Source organism: Herpailurus yagouaroundi, unplaced genomic scaffold (genome assembly GCF_014898765.1).
Source record: "Herpailurus yagouaroundi ecotype Mexico unplaced genomic scaffold, PumYag 190, whole genome shotgun sequence".
Lineage (NCBI taxonomy): Eukaryota > Metazoa > Chordata > Mammalia > Carnivora > Felidae > Herpailurus > Herpailurus yagouaroundi.
The window spans coordinates 13,278,038-13,299,395 of NW_024412421.1; the positions used below are offsets into that span (position 1 = coordinate 13,278,038).

At 36.9% G+C, this 21,358-nt stretch overlaps 1 long non-coding RNA gene across 1 annotated transcript in view; it reads left to right on the plus strand.

Annotated features, from left to right (window-relative positions):
• Window positions 1–21,358, plus strand: part of LOC121010024 (uncharacterized) — a 108,673-nt gene that overhangs the window by 81,378 nt on the left and 5,937 nt on the right. Inside the window, exon 3 of the long non-coding RNA XR_005780972.1 lies at window positions 16,045–16,182. This is a non-coding gene — a long non-coding RNA (uncharacterized LOC121010024). The remainder of the gene's footprint in view (window positions 1–16,044; window positions 16,183–21,358) is intronic.

Here is a 21,358-nt window from a genome sequence, read left to right on the forward strand (position 1 = left end):
TATCAAATATACGAAATATTCAGCAATAAAACTGACAAATCACATGCAATTCTGGTACATTGAAAACTACAGAACATTTCTGAGACAGGAAAGAAAAAACAATGCAGATAAAACATACTCACGGAAGACTCAGTATTGGTAAAATGTCAATTGTCCTTAAGTTAATTGCACAGTCAGCACAATTTCAATCAAAACCCCAATAGTATTTTGAAGAAAATGAAAAGCTGTTTCTCAAATTCATGCAGAAATGCAAAGAACCTAGAATATGGAACCCCACTTAAATAAGAACAACAAATTTGGGGGACTTAACAGTCCCTCAATTGAAGACATGGTATAGTGACAGTAGTCAACAAAAAGGTGGTATTAGTGTGCAGATAGACAGATCTATGGCACATACCAGGGTCCAGATACAGAGCTATAAAATGTGTTCAGCTAATTTTGAATAAAAGTGCAAAGGTAATTTAGTGGAGAAAAACATCTTTGTTTTCCTTCCATTATTATCCTGTGCCCTAAGTATCCGTTCCCATACATGTTCCTGCAATTTCTATTTATATAAACTAGACAACTCAAGTAGTGTTTTTTGGAGTGTAGCATACCTCCTCATATAAACATTTGGTCTGTGTGTCTTTCTACCTGTCTATCTGCTTATCTATCTATCTATCTATCTATCATCTGTTTAACATGTTTAAACTTAGCAGTGTTTCCACAAATGTAGCCTTAAAGTATATGCTTGTCCTTCACCTCAAAAGAATTCCATTGTTCCCTTTTTGATGTGTACTTTTTATGTCTAGATTTGAGCAGTTTGTAAAAAAACCGTCTGTGGAAACCTATCCATTTTTCAGCCATTGTCTCCTCTTAAAAGTAATGAACAATTTCTGGGGGGCAAGTGAATAAGCTGTCTGTGGTGTATTGATATAAAACTGCTTTTTTCCCCCACAGTAACATTGGAAATCCTGTAGATAACAAATTATTGCAGTCAGGAACAACAACTAACTCAAGAATGCGTTAGACAAGATGACTTCAATAAATCCTACAATGCCTTTTCTCAGTGAAAGTTTGGAAACAAACTTGTTACCGAGACAATTCCTTTTGTCTCTTTCACTGAGAGGAAAGAACAGTTAAATACTTTTCGTAAAAGAATGTTGATCTATCGGGTCAAATATTTAGAAACTTATAATTTGTGCTTATGGTCAAATTCTTGTAAACGTACATAGAGAACACGGAGTTCAAGCTTGTACATCAGACTTTAAGAGGGATAGAGACCAACAAGACAGAACTAAAACTATTATATGCAGGAACGAGCTAAAATTTCACTACTTGCTACATATCAGTCAGTGTGATGGTTTATTAATTATTTCTTGTTAACAAAATGTGAGATAGTTATTTTTTATTTCTCTTTATTTGAGTGAGAGTGTGCAAGCTTGGAAGAGAGGCAGAGGGAGGGAACGAGGGAGGGAGGGAGAGAGAGAGACAGAGAGAGAGAGAGAGAGGGAGAGAGAGAGAATGAATCTGAAGCAGGCTCCATGCTCCACGCAGAGCCTGATGCAGGGCTAAATCCCATGGTCCTGGGATCATGATCTGAGCTGAAATCAAGAATTGGACACTCAACCAATTAAGCCAGCCAGGTGCCCCTGGTCCCCTGGTTATTATTATTATTATACCTGTTGTACAAAAGGGGTTACAATTTCCAAAAACATTTTGTAAGCAAAGGGTTTCCAATCTACATCTACCTGATTAGAAGCTTGGGTCTCCTAGAGCTGAGCATAGATCCAGAGAAGTGCTTGAAGGAGAGGCTACTTAGACTGAAGAATGAAGTAGTAGATTAAGAAATAATTTGGAGAGCTGTGGCATCAAGGAAGGATTTGTCTTTCTTTATGTGGTTCCAGAGGATAGTGCTAAAAGTTATTTGAGGAAAGTATGAGAAAACACATTTTGGCTTTCAAAGCAAGGAAGATGACTATAGGTGTCCAATGACACATTGTGTGTGTTTCCTCTGTGGTCACCTCTCTGTCCCCAAAGGAATTCATACTGAGGCTGGAATCTAAACCCACATTCTCTAATGCAGCAGCACTAGCCACGTGTGGATATTTTAATTTAATTAAAATTATATAGAATTAAAAATTTAGCCCCTCTGTTGAACTAGCCAAATTCCAAGTGCTCAAAGGCATGTACCGCTGCATATAAACTATTTATTTAAAAAAATTAACACTGAGATCCACACGTTTAGTTTCATGATTCCTTTATAATTTCTTTGTTTCTTTTAGAGCTTAGCAATATTTTTATATCTGCAAAATACTCAAGTCTTCACAGTAGTGACTGGGTGAATGGAATTCTTCGAGGGCATTGGTATTAACACTTCCCTCCTATCTCCTTTGTGTCTTTCCTATCTGAGACAGATGTCAAGGCAAAGTCATCATTGATGCGTGTGTCTCAGCCTTTTTTCTGAGTCATCAAGGACAGAGTACCTGGGAAAAGAGGTTTGGTCATTGACTTACCTCTGTCATTACAACTACAGTTACCTAAAAACTATACTAATAAGCTGTTTTTTTCAAGGCTATGGTGGGAAATACTGCTTTCGGACTTCAATTATAAGTCTTATAAAAGCATAAACATGCAGGAGGAAACTGATGCGGAAGCAGAACATAGCCAGCAAGTGTTTGTCAGACTCCAAACTAGAGTCTACATTTCCCAATTAAACTACATACACAATCTCCTCTTCAAAAACCTTTCTCCAGTCTCTTTTTATTTTTAAGTTTTCATTTAAATCCCACTTAGTTAACATACAGCATGGTACTCATTTCAGGTGTACAATGTAGTGATTCAATACTTCCATACCTCACCTGGTGACATTACAACAAGTACACTCCTCAGTCACCTTCACCTGTTTAACCCATGCCCCCTCCCACCTGCCCTCTGATAACCATCAGTGTGTTTTCTGTAGTTAAGGGTCTGTCTCTTGGTTTGGCTCCCTCTCTCTTTTTATTCCCCTTTGCCCATTTGTTTTGTTTCTTAAATTTCATGTGAGTGAAGTCATACCGTATTTGTCTTTCTCTGACTGATTTCACTTAGCATAATACTCCCTAGCTCCTTCCATAATCATTTCATTTTTTAACATTTTTTTTACATTTTTATTTATTTCTGAGAGACAGAGAGAGATAGACCATAAGCGGGGGAGGGGCAGAGATAGAAGGAGACACAGAATCTGAAGCGGACTCCAGGCTCCGAGCTGTCAGCACAGAGCCCGAGGCGGGGCTCGAACTCACAAACCGCGAGTTCATGACCTGAGCTGAAGGCGGACGCTTAACCGAATGAGGCACCCAGGTGCCCTTATAATCATTTCAAATGGCAAGATTTCATTCTTTTTCATGACTGAGTAATATTCCATTGTAACAATTATGTTTATATAATAGAGTCAGTTTTCCTTGTCCTGATCATTGTTCTGAAACAGTGAGTATGTTATAATTTCTAGGGTTTGATATGCAACAGAAACTTTACAAACTGTACTTTTAGCATAAAAAATTATCATCAAATATTTATTGAGTACCATTATGTTGAAGAGCCAGAAGTTTTCATTATAATCTTATACTATTTAAAAAAAAATGGTTGTCTATTTTTGACAGAGCATGAGGGGGAGAGGGGCAGACAGAGATGGGAACAGAGAATGTGTAGTAGTCACAATGCAGGGACTCGGACTCACAAACCATGATATCATGGTCTAAGCTGAAGTCGGACACAACCAACTGAGCCACCCAGGCGCTCCTCATTATTATCTTAAGGACATTTATGGATTTATATAAAATGTTAGCTGTATTAGAAATCCACTTAATTAAAATCCAAGAGAATATTAAACTGTACATTTGCTTGCACTGATTATATATCTATATCTCTGTGTGTGTATCCATCCATCCACCCATCCATCCATCCATCTCACTGCCATAAGAAACTTACCTTCTAGAAGTAGAGTGCAATATTTCATTACCCCTTCATTATAGATGACTTTCTGTAAAAGTTATAATAAAGATAGGCACAGGGTATATTGACTGGTAAAAGTTATCTCAAATAGGAAGTCTTTACAATACAGTTGCCAAGTCTTTCTGGAACTTGAAAGCAGAGGAGGATTTCCAAAGGAAAATACATTTTGCATTCATTTTTTTTTTAAGATAACCCTGCATCACCATACAGAGTACTCTGGAAAAGGGGTTCCCAACTTTGGCTTCCCATTGGAATCAACTGGGGAGCTTTCAAAATAGACATGCCAGAGTCCCTGCCCTCGAGATTATGATTTGACCTCAGGAGATGCCTGGTCATAAGGATTTTTATAGGCTCTCCAGGCAATTCACAGGAGCAGCCAAGGTTGAGAACCATTGCCTTAGACAATAGTCAAAAGATGGTAGGTGAGGAAAAAATGGTTGTTTTACAAGACTGTTATAAAAATCTCCCATGCATAAAATAATGTTACTTGTGAGACTTGACACTAATTTGACATAATCCATTTTTATGTGGCTGAAGGAGAAATAAAATAAATTTACTACTGCCTTATGTTAGAGGCAAATAAAATACAAATAAAGATACAATAAGATATGTAAAAAGATAAGTATGTAATCTTAATTATTTTCACAGCAACCCATGCTAACATGTCTATTCCCCACATAAGAATTTTATGTATGTATGTGATTGCATGTATAGATACCAAAGTAAAGGATTCTTAAATGTAAATATTGCATTAATAAACATTTTTCCAGGGAAAATATTATGATTTTTTTTAGTGGGAAGAGCAGTGGTTATGACATAGCTACATTCTGACACCTTGGGTTAACACGAAGGACAGAGTTTCAAGTATCCCACAAGATTGCTGCCTATTGTACCAACATTCTTATCTCCAAACCATAGTGTTCCCATGGGCATAATGCTGGTTAGAACTCATTCACAAACACCACTTAATCCGGGAGTAACAATGGTTAAGCAGTAAGGAACAGAACATAACTCAAAGAAGGAAAACTAAGGCTCCTGGGGTAATTCATCTAAATTTTATATGAAGGAACTATGGTGGGCATTATCAGACCGTTTCGGGCCTCTGCTCCCTCTTCAGCTTAATTTCCTGCCACTAGCCTCCTCACTCACTGCTTCTCACTCTTTGAAGACAATGCACTCTTTTTTCACCCCTGGCATTTTCACACTGTTCTCTTTGGGATGTTACTAGACTGGAGAAGTTGCACCTGACTGCTTTTGTTTAAATAGGCTGCTCCTGTTTCTTCTAATAATTTTATTTTTTTCCTGCGAATTTATTCCAGGTTATAATTATGTTTTTATATCTCCCAAATATAAGCTTCATGAGAGTAGGAAGCTAATGTGTTTTGTTTGCTGCATTCTGTCAAGCACCTAAAACCAATTGATTCATAATTCTCACTCATAGTTGTTAAATGAGTAAGATAAGTGATCGAAGAAACACAACTCTGACCTGTGTATAATACAGAAAACCAATCTGGCAGTTGAAATGTAAACTTCCATGAGTTTTTCCATGAGTTTGGCTAACTCTTTATAGATTATTAGGAATTTGTAGAGCAAGGTAAGTTCAGTTTCTCTTTCAGCTGTGATCAAAAGATTCAATTAAAAAGTAAATTATTAAAAGAACAGAAGGTAGTTAAAAGATCCCCAGCCCAAAATAGTTAATATTGAATGATTTTATCTAACAGGGAAAATTGCAGTTTCTGTTATTAGAAGAAAACAGAATTCTTGTAAATTATTCAAAAGGAACAAGACAGCAACATGCGAAGTTGGATATGAAATTGAGAAATGACTAGTTTTTTCTAATGGTGATATTGTTTGTTTTAAAATAATTATCAAAACTCAGGGGTAAATTAATCTGATTCCTGGCCACAGTGGCATTCCTGGATCTTAAATAAAAATGTGATGGGATTGATTTATAACCTCCGTGGTACACTGTCATAAATAGTTCTTTCTATAGCCCGGTGTCATGCGTCTGTGTTTGTGATATGAATAATTTGAACTGTAAAAGTGTGATAACAGAAGGCAGTTGTGAAGGAATGGTACATCTCTTACAAGATAAGGATGTCACACGTCATGAGGGCAGATCAAGAGGTGTGATCTTCATGATATGTGAAAAGATACTAAGTGTGGAAATGATGTTAATTACTTTCGAAATGTCATTTATTCAGTGTGTTCATGCTATGTTAGCAAAAGAAATATCTATTATCTCTTAATGGTTACTGGGACAAATAAATACCATATTGCTGCAATAATTAAATCCCTTTAAGAGGAATGTGTTTGGTTCTGTTAAATTTATTTTTACATATTAAAGTTTTAAATGGGTTAAAGGTACAGTGATCTGAGTAATAGACACAATGTTAATCTGTGCTTTCTAGAGTGTGTCTCAGTTCAGTTATGTAAACAGTATAAATCATAGATGTATCAAGAAAGGAAATCCAGATGACCAGGCATTCAATGTCAATGAAGAAGTTGCATTCATAGAATAGCACGTCAGCCTGCCCTTGTTCTTTGTGGATTACCTTTCACAGTTCTGCCTTGTGAAAGCAAATATTTCATGATACGCTACTGTACAAGCTTTCTGATATGTATACTATAGGATTTGTTTAAATCATGTATGTCTTTATTTACATCATGTATGTATTTAAATCTTTTGTGAGACTTATTGTGCAGTATTTGCAATGTCAGGGGAAGACTCTTATCCCCCTGCAGTTTGGTGTCTGCTTTTCCCAATCATCAGGTACATAAGAAACTACAGGAAGAGTAGGAACAAGTAACACATTCCTTAAGAATGCTGTGTCTCCTGGATCATTTTACTATTTTCCAATGTCAATTTTACACTGACAAATCAGACAAACAAGGAATTAAAATTGGGTCACCCAGTGGAAGGCAATATTTACTGATCTCTCACTATAATGAAGGATCTTGGCTGGATTGTGGGGAGAGGAAAAATGCTCTGAGAATAAGGATAGGGCTGTTAATTGGACGTATGAATACATATCTATCCATGAAAAAAATAAATTTTGTTACCATAAGTATAACATACTTATAAGACATAAAAATCATGTTGGTTTTTATGAAATATTACTTTAACCTTGTTTTGTAATGTATGTTTTATGTAATACTAATCCTACGAAATGCCTTGACCCATATCAAATAATTAATACATGTTTTGACTGAATTAGCGACTGACTATTTTAAGAAAATATTCCATTATTAATGTATATCAAGTCCCCTTTTTATTGATTCAAGATGCACATTATTTTAGGACTCTCAACAACCTCTGACAGAGAAAAAAAAACTTATTTGTTCCATGATGTTTATCACATTTCCTCAACTTTTTAGGTGTTATAAACATTTCCACTTGTTTTAGGTCAAATAATAGGCAGTGAATATATATTTCATACAACTCATTTTGAGAAATACTGCTATGATTATTTAACTTCTATTACAGGTATTACCACTTTTGCAGTAAAATGTCTGATGTACACATTATCCGTGAACCAGAGTGAGACAGAGAGGAGCATAAAAATTGTGTCTGCTACCCCTGTTCCCTGTATGGAGCTCTGCAGGCCCCTTGAAGTGTGCCAAACTACCTCAGACCAGAGCTCCTGGACAACAAATAGGCCTCTTCCTCCGAGTGACTGGGGGTGTGCCTTAGTTCGTGGTGCCCTGGTGGTGGTAGTCTGCAGAGAACGGTTTCTCTGACTTATAGTCCTGTGGGACCCAGGAACTCAAACCCCACCTAGCCTCCACAGTCAGGCATCAAGGGGTGCATTGTGAGCTGCAGCGACAAAAAACAGGTCACCCGATGTGTGTAGAAACTCCTCTCTGGGAGATACTCGTGATCAGGAGCAAGGCAGAGGGACAGTGCAAAGATGGCACCTGCTTAAAAAAAAAAGTAAACAAAAAAGTAATAATAAATTAAAAAAAGATTTAAAAAATAAAAAATAGGAAAAGAAAAGAAGATGATTCCCTCCAGCTTTAGCAAGGCTGAGAAAAAGCATGCAGATAGCCTCCAGGGGCTGGAGCAAAGAGACAGAGCCCACTGCGTGGGTGGGGGATAAGATGGCCCCTGCTGCCCTAGCAAGGCTGAGGGAGAGCGTCTCCCAGCCTCTGTCCCTGCAGAATATCCCAGCAGGCCCCTGCCTCTCAGTCTGATGCTTTAAAGTTAGCGTTGAGCCTCTTTCACGTAAAGTCTGGGTCCTTTTCAAAGGTTGCTTCTGCTCTGGCCCCTGCAGCAGGTGAATCTGCAAAAGCCCTTTGAGAGTCATTTCTCATTTTGGCACAGCCCTGTGGGTCTGGTGGATGAAAGCCCTGTTGGTTTTCAGAACTACATATTTTGGGGGCTCATCTCTCATGTGAAAGCTTAAAAGTTGGGGTGTCCAATCTTGGGATATGAACCCTTTGCTTCTGAGGGAGAAACTCCACGTTTTGAGTTCCCTCACGATTGTGGGTCGCCTTGCAGGGTAGGGAGTGTTTGCAGAGAATGTGTCTCGGCCTTTCCTACCTGCTTCAGTGTTTTGTTTTGTTTTTCTCATTTCCTGCATAGGAAGGAGTTGTTCTGTTCATTTTTAGGATTTTTTAAGAGGAAATTGTCCCACAGGTAGCTGTAGATTCAGGGTGTCTATGGAAGGAGGTGAGTTCAGGATCTTCCTACTTCACCATCTTAAACTGGCTCTTAAGTATTCTTATATGTACTAGTTTGGGTTCCTGAGAAGTGGACAACAGGACAGGATTAGACATGCAACAGATTTATTGGGGGAGGCAGTTGGAGAAGGTGGGTAGAATCTTCAGAATAAAATGCAGATCAGACTCCTGTAAAGGAGAGACAGGATAGTCATTGTGGCAGGAAAAATCTCAGACTGCAGCACAGTTTTTAAAAAGTTTCAGGCAGGTCATTGGAGAGTCCTCAAGCTAAAATCCATCATTGAAAGAGTTCACCTTATCAGATAATTCCTTAGTAACCGCACCGTGTTCTATTACTGGCTTAGAATAGCCCATATGTAGCTTAGCCTTGGTGTAAACTTGGTGGAGAATACAGAGGGATAACAGCCAGAGTCTTCATGTCTGTAACAGGACATAAGAGCAGCACATTTTCCCAACTGTCATATTATAAATAGATCTATTTCCTCTAGGTTTGTTCCTATATGTCCAGATCCCTAATGTTATTTTTTGGATGACTGAACAAGGGATGTAGGCATTTTTAAGGCCCTTCATAAGTGTTTCCAAAATGATGCACTCTCTAGGGGCAAAGCTGGAGGTGTTCATAAATATGTGGATGAAACACACCTTATTATATACTTGTCATCATTGGATGGTATCATTATTATTAATTTTAAACCTTCATGAGTTTGATATTCACAAAATGATATTCAGATTTGATTGCAAAGCTGTGTTTTCTGACTGCTTTTGACATTGCTTAGGGCATAATGGAAACAGAAACTCAGTCCTCATGTCGGTAGCATGTGGGTCCAGGGTTTCCATCCTTTCATGATATAGTACTTGCCTTTCCCTGTTGCCCAGCTAGGCTTAATGCCAGCCCTGTTTTTCAGTTCCGTTGGTTCCTGTGCCTCCTATTCACTTGTTCATGCATTTGGTACTTGAGACAGTGGTAGGTGAGCATATGGAGGAGCTTGCCTTTGGAGGATTGCAAACAACAGCAACAGCAGGCCGGCTGGTGGGGAAGCAGCATCTTGTTTGTTAAAGTCAACCCTCTTCCCACTGAATCAGCCCCAGGCAGAGGGTCCACACAGCTGAGAATGTCAGAAAACATGGGGTGTCTCAGACCTTCACCAAGATTGGCATTTCAGGCAGAAAGGCAGCCTTTGCCTAGGGGATATCTCTGCCGAGTTTGATAGTTCTTGGTAATTAATCACCTGCTTCAGTGAAGGCATCAGGCTGTATCAGGAAGAGTGAAAAAGGACAGAACTTCACATGGGTATAGAAGAAAATAGAATTATTGTCAGCATAAGTGATACTACACTGCTATATCCTCTCCAGAGGAAGGGGTCCCTACACATACAGAGAAAATCAAAGTGCTTCCCACAGCTTTGTCAGTAGCCTTAGAAGTAACCGTGGGCAAAGCTGTATCTTCATTTCCTTTACCGTAAAATGAAGCAGCTGAAAATGGGGTCCCTAAGAACCCCTCCACATTTAATATTCTGTGGACCCAATCACATCTTCCAGCTCCTTCACCTTGATGACTCTTTCTGACCCACCCACACTTAGGGTCATTTGAATTATTTCTCCTAAATCTCTTCACTTAGTACATTTTTTTAATGTTTACTTTTATTTATTTTGAGAGAGAGTTAGCAAGCAGGAGAAGGGTGGGGTGGGGCTGGGGGTGGGGGTGGACAGAATCCCAAGCCATCCGTGCAGAGCCCAATGCAGAGCTCGAACTCATAAGCTGTGAGATCATGACCTGAGCCAAAATCAAAAGTCAGGCACCCCACCTAGTACAGTTTTGACAAGTGTGTTAGTTGGCTTCCACGGCCATAACAAAATACCAGATATCCGGCGCTTTAAATTACAGATATTTATTTTTCATGGTACTGGAGGCTGAGAAGTCCAAAATCAAGGTGCTGGCAATGTCATTGCCAATCTGAAGCTGTCTCCCTTAGTTTGTAGACAGCAGCTACAATGGTGGCCTCATTGTGGAGACAGAGGAAGTTCTGTTCTCTTTTCTTCTTAGAAAGCACTCATCCTACCAGACTAGGGCCCCACCCATATGCTCTTGTTTATCTTGGTTATATCTTAAAAATCCTATCTCCAAATGTGGTCACCTTTGGGGTCCAGGCCTTGGCATACGAATTTGCAGGGCAGGGCATAATCAAATACATAGCAATAGGGTTGTGATCATTAACAAAGCATCAGTCGTTTCTGGGAAGTGTGTCTAACCCACACCTCAAACACCATGCTTTTTCATGTTTCTTCAGTAAGTTCCATTTCTCTACAATGGTTTTTTCCAAAGCATTTCCTTTTCCTAACTTGTAAATTCCTGCTTATCTTTTAAAACTAAAAAACAAAAACAAAAACAACAAAACAAAACAAAACAAAACAAAAAGCAAAAAAAACCAAAACCTCCTCTCTGAAATTCCCTCTTAAATCCTTCTCTGTTTAGGGTCTCCCACAGTCTGCCTGTATTTTCCTACATTAGTTTGTATATATTTTTATAGTAACACACATTTTCTTCTCTTGGGGATAATGCCATACCCTTGCTTTCTTTTCTCTTAAAGTATTTATGTTAATGCAAGTACTTACTACAACACTTGAGATAATGTTTCACTCGACTTTCTTCTAGAATAGAAGAATTTTTTTTTTTTTTTTTTTTTGGTTTGGGGATGAATAAGCCTGCATCTTATGACAAGAGACAGTGTCAACCATTTAATGTAAATACATTAAGTTGAACACTTTTTTTGTGTATGCAAATCATTACCCCTAAAATAATTCACAATGACTAATGCCTGCATTTCTATATCTGGGTTTTCAGTTGTAGCTGAACCAGTAATCTGGACAAAATAGAGTAGTAGAGATTTTAGATTGTCTTGCTAGGATTTATGGTCTGTCAAACAATTTGGGTTTAGTGATATTTATTTGTTTATTTTTAAGAGAGTATTATTATTTTTTGTTATTTTTCTTTATTGACTATGGATCTATTCAGATTTTTAAAATATTTTTCAGGAGTGCCTGTGTGACTCAGTAGGTGAAGCATCTGACTTCTACTTAGGTCGTGATCTCACAGTTCGTGGGTTCAAACCCCACGTCAGGCTCTGTGTTGGCAGTGCAGAGCCTGCTTCAGATCCTTTGTCTCCCTCTCTCTCTGCCCCTCCCCAGCTTGCTCTCTCTCTCTCTCTCAAAATAAACATTTAAAAAAATAGAGGATCAATTTTACATTTAGTTGATTGTCTCCATTTTTTAAAAAGCTACTTCAGTTTCATATTTATCATTTCCTTCCTTTCCACATTTTTCAGATTCACTCTGTAGTTAATTTTTAACAGAATTTTCTATAGAACGTTTAATAGAACATGTGAGTCTGCATCACATGTGTGATCTTGCTTACCCTGCCTCCATCCTCACCACACCCTATATAGGACATGGTAGAATCTGGGGTGGTGGGTGGTCATTAACCAGGAGGAAATGGGCATTTGTTAAGGGACTGTTGTTACAGCACCCCATTAAGCCAGTAGAGAAGGAGAGCAATTTATTCAAACTTACCATTCACCATCTCAGATTTCCTTGGTGTTTATTTTGCATTTTATGGTAGAGTAATTTGCACAATACTAACTTTACAAATTGGAAAAAAAATTGAGGTTGGGAAGGCTTAATTGATGTTTGTAAGTTCTGTCAGAAGTAAATAAAAAACAGAAAACTGGTGAATCATTTGAGTAGTCCTTTGAAGAATTTTATTGTGCACACACCCAAAAGATGGTTTGCAAACCAGGAACACTCAAACCACAATGTGAATGAGGGTCAGATGTATATTGTTCCAAAGTAACTAACATAGGGTGCAGGCAATGTTTACTCTTTACAGTGATTGGTTACAATGTTAGAATTGTCTTCAATGAAAGAGAATTGGTTAATGGTTACCTCATATGGATTTGGGGGAAGGATTTAATTTTCACCTATGATTTGCTGAGGCATAAGCAAGAAGTGACCCAGGTCAAGTCAGCCTCATTTTTCTTACAAAATTAGCTAAATTAAGCTTTGCTTTATGCCTAACCTGGTTTTGTCTGTTTGGGGGAATTTTCAAGCCTGATCTCCATTTGTGTTTGGTTTTAACAGTTCACGCGGTTAGAAAGTGATGGTGTATGGTTCAAACAATGTAAAAAAGCATGCACTGAAGATGAAAAAAAATGGAAGCTAGGTATAACGCAATGTTTTGGGGTAGGCTGGGAGAAGAATAAGAGACCAGCAATAAATCCAGACATAGAATAATTAGGAACAGAGTCCCAGGAAGTAGGCAGAGCTAGAAGGTCTAGGATAATTGCCTTAAACAAGGTTACAACTTTCAAAGCCCTATGAGGTAAGTACATGGGTCAGTATGAGGATAGAGTCTTGGAGTATTCCCCAGTTACTATGACACTGATTTAATAAATTGTTTACCAAAATTGACAGTTCACTGAATTGCCTTTGTAAGGTGACTTTGACTTCCATTTTGAAATACCCAGAGAGTAATAATGGGAAAACATAGACAAATATATATTTGTTAGATTGTACTGCTCAGATATGTTTGCCTAAATGCAAGGTTAGAGATGAGTTCTTTACTTTGAGATCCTGAAATAGGCTGTCTAGAATGACATCATCCCTGCAACACAGGCAATATCTTCTTCAGAACGTTTGTGGTTCTAAACATAGGTGGCATATATAGAGCAGAGAACAAATGGATTTCTAGATTCCACACATTGTACGCACACACACACACGCACACACACACCTGTATCTTGGCCTGGTTCAGGAGTTTATTTCCCATATGCTCCATTCTCTGGCTTTCTAATGGTTCATTTTATGATATGATATTCTTTCACACACGAATGAATTGAAAAACATAAGTAGCAATCTTCCTGCTGTGAATTGACTTCTAACTCCCTGCTCCTTTCTTAATGTCCATGCAGTTGAGCCTCCATAAGCAAGTGCCAAGAAAGAGGTTTTCACTGGTTGGTATTTACACTCTGTCTGCATATCCACTCTACCCCACCCTCAAAGAAAACATTTGGACATAGTTCAGAGTTCTGAAAGAATATTTGCATTGTAGATTCACTTTTAACATTTGCAGTGAAAATAACAAGAGACAACTCATTCCCTAATGTTCCCATTACAGAGTATTTGTGTAAAATTAATTAGGAAAGAATTAATATTGTATATGCTCCATTTATAGACCCAAATATTTTCTTGGAATTGATTTGATGTCATGTAAATGTGAAAAAAGTTATGTTTTATTTTTTCAGAATAGAGTCCACATGGTGCAAATATTCATTTCATTTTCATTTATTTGTATTAAAAAATGAGCTTTTACTTTTGTGCTTATAGATCTCTATGTACCCCTATCAAAAAATCTAGCCATGGTATTTCTTTATAAAGAAATAAAATACACATTTTATATATAGGAATACCTAGATAGATCAGACATGGTCCCTGACCTCACTGAGGTTATAGTCTAATATGGAAGAAGGTTATTGAATACATAATTATAGGTAAGAATATTCATAATATGCCATGCAGCTTATATAAGTTACATTTTTAACTTAGTCGGTGGCAGCATTGAGAACTTCTAGAAAAGATGACCTTAAAATTAAGACCTGACAGATGAGTAGTCTCTCCCTAGCTTCTCTAAAAGGAAGTATAGGTTATGCAGATCAGGCAAGTATAATTGTTAGTCCTGCAGGCAAGCACACTACCTACATGCCACCTTGACTAAAGAACGCTCATTTGTAAGACACCATGTGCTTCAAGGTTTCCCTAACCCGCTGCACTTAAGGCTGAAACAGCTGCCAAGTTGAGGTGGAAAGTCTACAGTGTGGCTTTTCTTCCTTCCCTACTTCCTTCCTTCCTTCCCTCCCTCCTTCCTTCCCTCCCTCCCTCTTTCCTTCCTTCCTTCCTTCCTTTCCTCCCTCCTTCCTTCCTTCCCTCCCTCCTTCCTTCCTTCCCTCTTTCCTTCCTTCTTCCTCCCCTCCCTCCTTCCTTCCCCCATCCTTCCTTCCCCCTCCTTCCTTCCTTCCTTCCTCCCTTCCTTCCTTCCTTCCTTCATGTCTTTCTTTTTCATTAGACATAATGTTAAGAGCAAATTATAATATTTTGTTATTCATGAGAAGGATGAAATAAATTTATTGTAATAATGTAAGTCAGAAACCTTATTGCTTTCCTGTTACATGCACTGGTCAGTGGTTTCAGTTAAATTAAGCATTTGCCAAATTATGGAAACAGCCCAGGTGTCTATCAAGTGATGAATGGATAAAGAAAGATGTGGGATATATATACATATAGGATGGAATATTTACTCAGCCATAAAAAAGAATGAAGTCTTGCTGTTTGAAAAGGCATGGATGGAGCCACTGGAGAATATTATGCTAAATAAAATACGCCAGTCAGAGAAGGACAAATACCATATAATTTCATTCATATGTGGAATTTAAGAAATGAAACAGATGAACAGGGACACCTGGCTGACTCAGTCAGAAGAACAAGTGACTCTTGATCTCAGGGTGGTGCGTTCAAGTCCCACATGGGGTATGGAGATTACTTTGAAAAAAAAACACCTTTAAAAAATACAAGCTAAGCAGAGAAATGAGAGAGAGTACGAGAGAGAAAGAAAGAGAAAGAGAGAGAAAGACAGAGGCAAACAAAAAAACAGACTTAAATATAGAGAACAAACTCATGGTTACCAGAGGAGCGGGGAGGGGATGGCTAAAATAGGAGATGGGGATTAAGGAGTGCACTTGTCGTGATAAGCATTGGGTGTTGAATCACTGTATGTTACACCTGAAACTAATACTACACTGTATGTTAACTAACTGGAATTTAAATACAGATTGAAAAAATAAACACTTGCCAAACATTTTATTTAAGTAAAAATGTGCAGTAAAATTGCAAATCGCAGAATTTTGGGGCAGGTCGAAAGGATCATAGAAATGGGTATGGCAGGAGTGAGGGAGAAGACGAGCCAGGAGGAAGTATAGCAGGTATTGCCTTATAGGTGTTTGAGAAAGTTTCCTTGCCGGTCTGTTTATTATTAACTTATTTAAGTGCTCTTCACCAAATTTCAATATCATCACTCTGCTTTGGGTGGGAAAACGTGTTTTTGTTGTTTTTTTTTTTTGACATCTAGATGATACCCTTACAAATCTCTAAGTAACCTTGGAGAATGAATAAGATGATAAACTTGAAGATGAAGGATGATCTCAATATTCAAAACTTAGGGAGAGGTTAATTACACAAAGAAGAAATCAGTGAGGTCACTATGAATTTGTATAATTTGTATCAATATCTATTAACAGGGCATTTAAAAGATGTCTGACAAAAGTTAGGACTCTTTGATTTCAGGTAGCTACTATCCAACTTATCCAAGTTTAAACCATAAGAAGATGCATGGACTTCTGTACCTGAGAAGAAACTGGAAAGAAAAAAAAATAACACAGAATCCAAGCATGAGCTGAAGAAACTGGAGCCCCGGGAACTGAAGTGAGTATCTCAAAGATTTTTGTCTCCATCTATTTTTTTAAGTTTATTTATGTATTTTTGACAGAGGGAGAGCAAGAGCAGGGGAGGGGTAGAATGAGAGGGAGAGAGAGAATCCCAAGCAGGCTCTCCATTGTCAGCACAGAGCCTCATGTGGGCTCTCATGAACCGTGAGGTCATGACCTGAACTGAAATCAAGAGTCAGAGGCTTAACTAACTGAGCCACCAGGCGACTCTGTCTCCATCTATTTCTTATCATTGTTTCTCTCTTACTGACTTCATCCTGCAGATCATCTTTCTCCTTATGCCAGAAAAGATGGCTACTGTCACCTCTAGAGTTCCACCCTCCTCCTGGTTAAATAATCCCGAAGAAAAGGGAAAACATTTTTCTTCAATCTTGTAATATATTCCATACTGGGTCAGATACCTGAGGGCTGCATCACAAGTTCCAGAGAAATAGGATACAAGCATTTAAAGGAATGGTTTTCAGGGGGGAAAAAAAGCTACCAAAGTATAGTGCATTAATAATAAGCAATATGAAGTACTTGGAAATCAGTGACTTTTTTCCCCCTTTAAGTAAATAAGCAGTATATCACAGTGCTCTTAAAGGGTGACTGTGCTGTTGTTCCTGTAGAGGGAGCTCAAATGATCCTCTGACTTTACCTCTGATACATTAAGACCCTAGATTAGACTTTTGACATTACAGACAATCCAAATGAATGGTTAGAAGGAAATAATATTCAAGTAGGACAATACTCAGGGGGACACCAGAGATTAATGCAAAAAATGGAACAAAAGATGTGAAAATTAAAAAGGAAATTTTAATAGACTATCTAAGAAACACTATGAACCAAGCTGAAGGCTTGAAACATTTGTGAGTTTCAAACAGTGAAGTTATAATCACCATGTTATATAAAATTACAAGTGATTGTATCTACTTGTCTATAATTTATGACTTTACCATGACTAGTATGAAAATAAAACCAACAAAAACTCTTAGAACAATTTTAATTATAGAGTTGTAAAAGTACCAAATCAAACACCATAACATGTATTACAATTATACTGTTAAAGTATTGACCCTACATAATTAAGGGAGATGAATGCAGGAATATAGCATTATCTTAATATTAATTTATTAATATAGTAGAGAAAATCAATAGTTCATTGGTAAATAAAAAAAGTAATGGATGGAATAATATGATGTGATCTATAAAGTCAATTTTCCTTTCTCACAAAATAGTAATTTTTCCCTTAGATTTCATTTATAAAAGGATAAATAAGGTTAATCTTAAACCAATAGCCAAAATAATACTTAGGGTAATAAAATATATCCTGGAATTTTAATGATTGGGGGAAAATAGGTTTCCTTTGCTAAATTTATTTCTTTTTAAAACCTCTTTTTTTTTTTTGTTAACAGGGTAAAGCATATATGCATGTTATATATTAACGTGTTTCAGGAGGTTTGCAAACTCCAGAAACTGAATGCAGTATTTGAAGGTACTCCATCACCAAAGAGACGTTACTTTGGGGCACTTGGGTGGCTCAGTAGGTTAAGCATACCACTCTTGATTTTGGTTCAGGTCACCATCTCACCGTTTGTGAGATCGAGCCACACGTCGGGCCTTGCACTGACAGTGCACAGCTGTCACTTGGGATTCTTGTTCCTCGCTCTCTGCCCCTCTATTGCTGTTTCTTTCTCTCTCTGTCTCAAAATAAAGAAACTTTGAAAAAATAATAAAATAAAATAAAATGGAAAACTAAAGCAGTAAGGGTTAGAATACTATCTTTAATAGTATTTTGGAAATTCTGACCATTTTAACAAAATGTAGAATTCATTCATGCACTCAGTCATTTGTCTGTTGTGTATTTAATCATTCTGAATTCTGTTTTTGTACAGGAATTATGTTTTATGCTAGAAAAAATGGGTGATAATACTCAAAAAATAATTACAGGTGACATTCTTCAAAGGAATATTTAATTATTTTCAAATAGATTTTTGTTTGGTAAATTAATCAGGGATAAGTTCAATTAAAAAAATTTCTATTTTTCTGCCTAATTAGTATACAATGCAATGAAAAATATCCAGAATATCAATCACGTGAATTATCTAAGAATAATCCTGAACAAAAACTGAATAGCAGAATATGTGTTAAAATTGTTTCAGACTTTACAAGAGATTGAACAGAATACATGAAGAAGTGGAAAAAACTTGAATCTATCTGTAGGGGAATACCCAGCATCATTAGTATACACATACACACAACATATATTTACATATGTATAAATATAATTATATATACATATATATAATATATAATGTATATGTATGTATTAATTTGTAGAAACTTGAAAATCTCAGTCTTTGGAAACCTTTGGAAATTAATAAAAGTATTACAAAAAATAGTCTTTTTAACAGAAATATTGAGGATTTTGTGAACAAAAAGACTAAAGATTGTTTTCCTATCAGCTGTAAAAACATACTATAAAGTGGAAATGATTTAGAAAATTGAGACATAATGCATGTAACCTAACTGATCAATAGAACAAAACAAATAGAACTTCAGCCTATTTGGAAGATACAGAAACATATATTAAAAAACAGACAAACAGGGTAGATCTATCACAATCAGTGGGAATATTGATAGATAACCCAGTAAAGGATATTAAAAAATTTCTACAACTTAGGGGTGAGTTAGACATCAAGTTATATTGCTCTTTCATATTATGTATCAACAGTGTTTACTTAATAAAAAGTTTATATGTGAAAAAAAAGACATCTGTGAAAACAAATACAGATAAACACACACACATTTGGGGACAATAATAGTAATTTATAATAGTTATGATGAAATTATTAGGAAACATATTTGGGTAGAAAGCTAAATGCTAAAAAAAAACCTTGTATTGACAGGAAACCACAGAAATGTAAAAATGTAAAAATTATGTCAAAGAAATAATGCCCTGATTTGAAGCATCGTAAAGTTTAATAAAAATTTTTCCAGTAGTGGAATAAACAAAGGATATTAATGGAAGAATTTCTAAATAGTCAATAAGCTTGTGAAATAGATAATAAACTTTATACTGATGCAAATGAAAACAACAATATGCCATTACTTCCTTGTTTAACTAACACCTGATAAATGACTGGAGATTTTATGGAGAAACAGCCTCACTAACATGTTGCTGGTAGAAATGTGAATTGATTCCATCTCTCTAGAAATAAATCCCTTTGGCAATGCAAATCGTAAGACTTAAAATATTCTAATATTTGAACCACTATATCTTTGTCTAGTAATCTATCAGAGAACTGATCATATATATGAATAAATGTTTGATTTTAGTAACAGATATAGTATTTAAAAATTGAAATAACATACATGTCTAGGAGGGAAATTGGCAAATAAATTATAATAGGCCTTATAGCAGAATGTTTTAAAACAATTAAAAATCTCATTTTGAAGCATTTAAAATAACAGGTCAGTGCAGGGCACCTGGTTGGCTCAGTTGGTGGAGTATGCAACACTTGATCTTGGGGTTGTGAGTTCAAGCTCCACATTGGGCAAAGAGATTACTTAAAACACACACACACACACACACACACACACACACACACACACACAGAGTTTAAATAAATAAATAAATAAATAAATAAATAAATAAATAACAGGTCAATGTAAAACTTATATATGCATACATAATATGCAGATATATAGAATATATATGACTGTTTATTGGACACATTTATCAGAATGTCATCTATAGCTGTATCTTAGTTTTTCAAATACAGATTTTTCTTCTCTACTTTTCACTTTTGTTTTTGTTTTATTTATTTATTTATTTATTTATTTATTTATTTTTTACTTTTCTTGTTGGTTTTAAACTTGAGACCTATTATTTTCTCAGTCTGTAGCATTTCCATGATGGATCTTCACTGTCTCTGTGGATACCTTGAACCTATGGGGCACCTGGGTGGTTCAGATGGTTAAGCCTCTGACTTTGGCCCAGGTCATAATCTCACAGTTTGTGAATTTGCACACTGCATGGGGCTTTCTGCTGTTAGCACAGAGCCCACTTCGGATCCCCAGTCTCCTTCTCTCTCTGCCCCTCCACTGCTTGCATACACTCTCTCTCTCGAAAATAAATAAACATTTAAAAAAACCCAGGGGGCGCCTGGGTGGCGCAGTCGGTTAAGCGTCCGACTTCAGCCAGGTCACGATCTCGCGGTCCGGGAGTTCGAGCCCCGCGTCGGGCTCTGGGCTGATGGCTCAGAGCCTGGAGCCTGTTTCCGATTCTGTGTCTCCCTCTCTCTCTGCCCCTCCCCCGTTCATGCTCTGTCTCTCTCTGTCCCAAAAATAAATAAACGTTGAAAAAAAAAATTAAAAAAAAAAAATAAAAATAAAAAAATAAAAAAATAAAAAAATAAAAAAACCCAGAAATCACATAGAAATTTTTGTTCAACATACACTCTCTCCTGACATAATAGCACACTTTCTGCTAGAAAAGGAACTTAAAAAACAAACAAAAAGAAAAAACACCTTTTTCCAGTCATCTTTCTCCTTCCTCTACCCATTTGAATGAGTTCTATCAGTGGGTATGATTTTGAGTGATATAATTTGGAATTTATGACATGGATGAATTATGTGAAAGAGAGGGAGAGATGATAATAGAGAAGCAGGAAGAAATAGGGATAGAAAAAGATCAGGTCTGCATAGGTGGAAATTCAAGGAAAATTTTATATGTTGAATAACTGTCTAAGCAAGTGAGTGGCTTGAGCAGTGCCGGATAGAGAGAGAATTTGAGTGTAAAAAAATTATATGAAGGGGTGCCTGAGTGGCTCAGTCAGTTAAGTGGCCAACTTCGGCTCAGGTCATGATCTCATGTCTCAAAGGCTCGTGAGTTGTAGCCCCATGTCGGGCTCTGTGCTGACAGCTCAGAGCCTGGAGCCTGTTTCAGACTCTGTGTCTTCCTCTCTCTCTCCCCCTCCCTGCTCCCCCCTTTCTCTCTCTGTCTCAAAAATAAATAAACATGAAAAAAAAAAATTTTTAAGTATATGAAGAAGTGCTGCTTTGGGATGTAAATGGGATCTCCTTTAATATTCCCTAAGAGATGCAAGTAATATTTGCAACTTTTCTAATATTATTTTTATTTGCTGGACTCTATTTTTTTAAATTGTTTA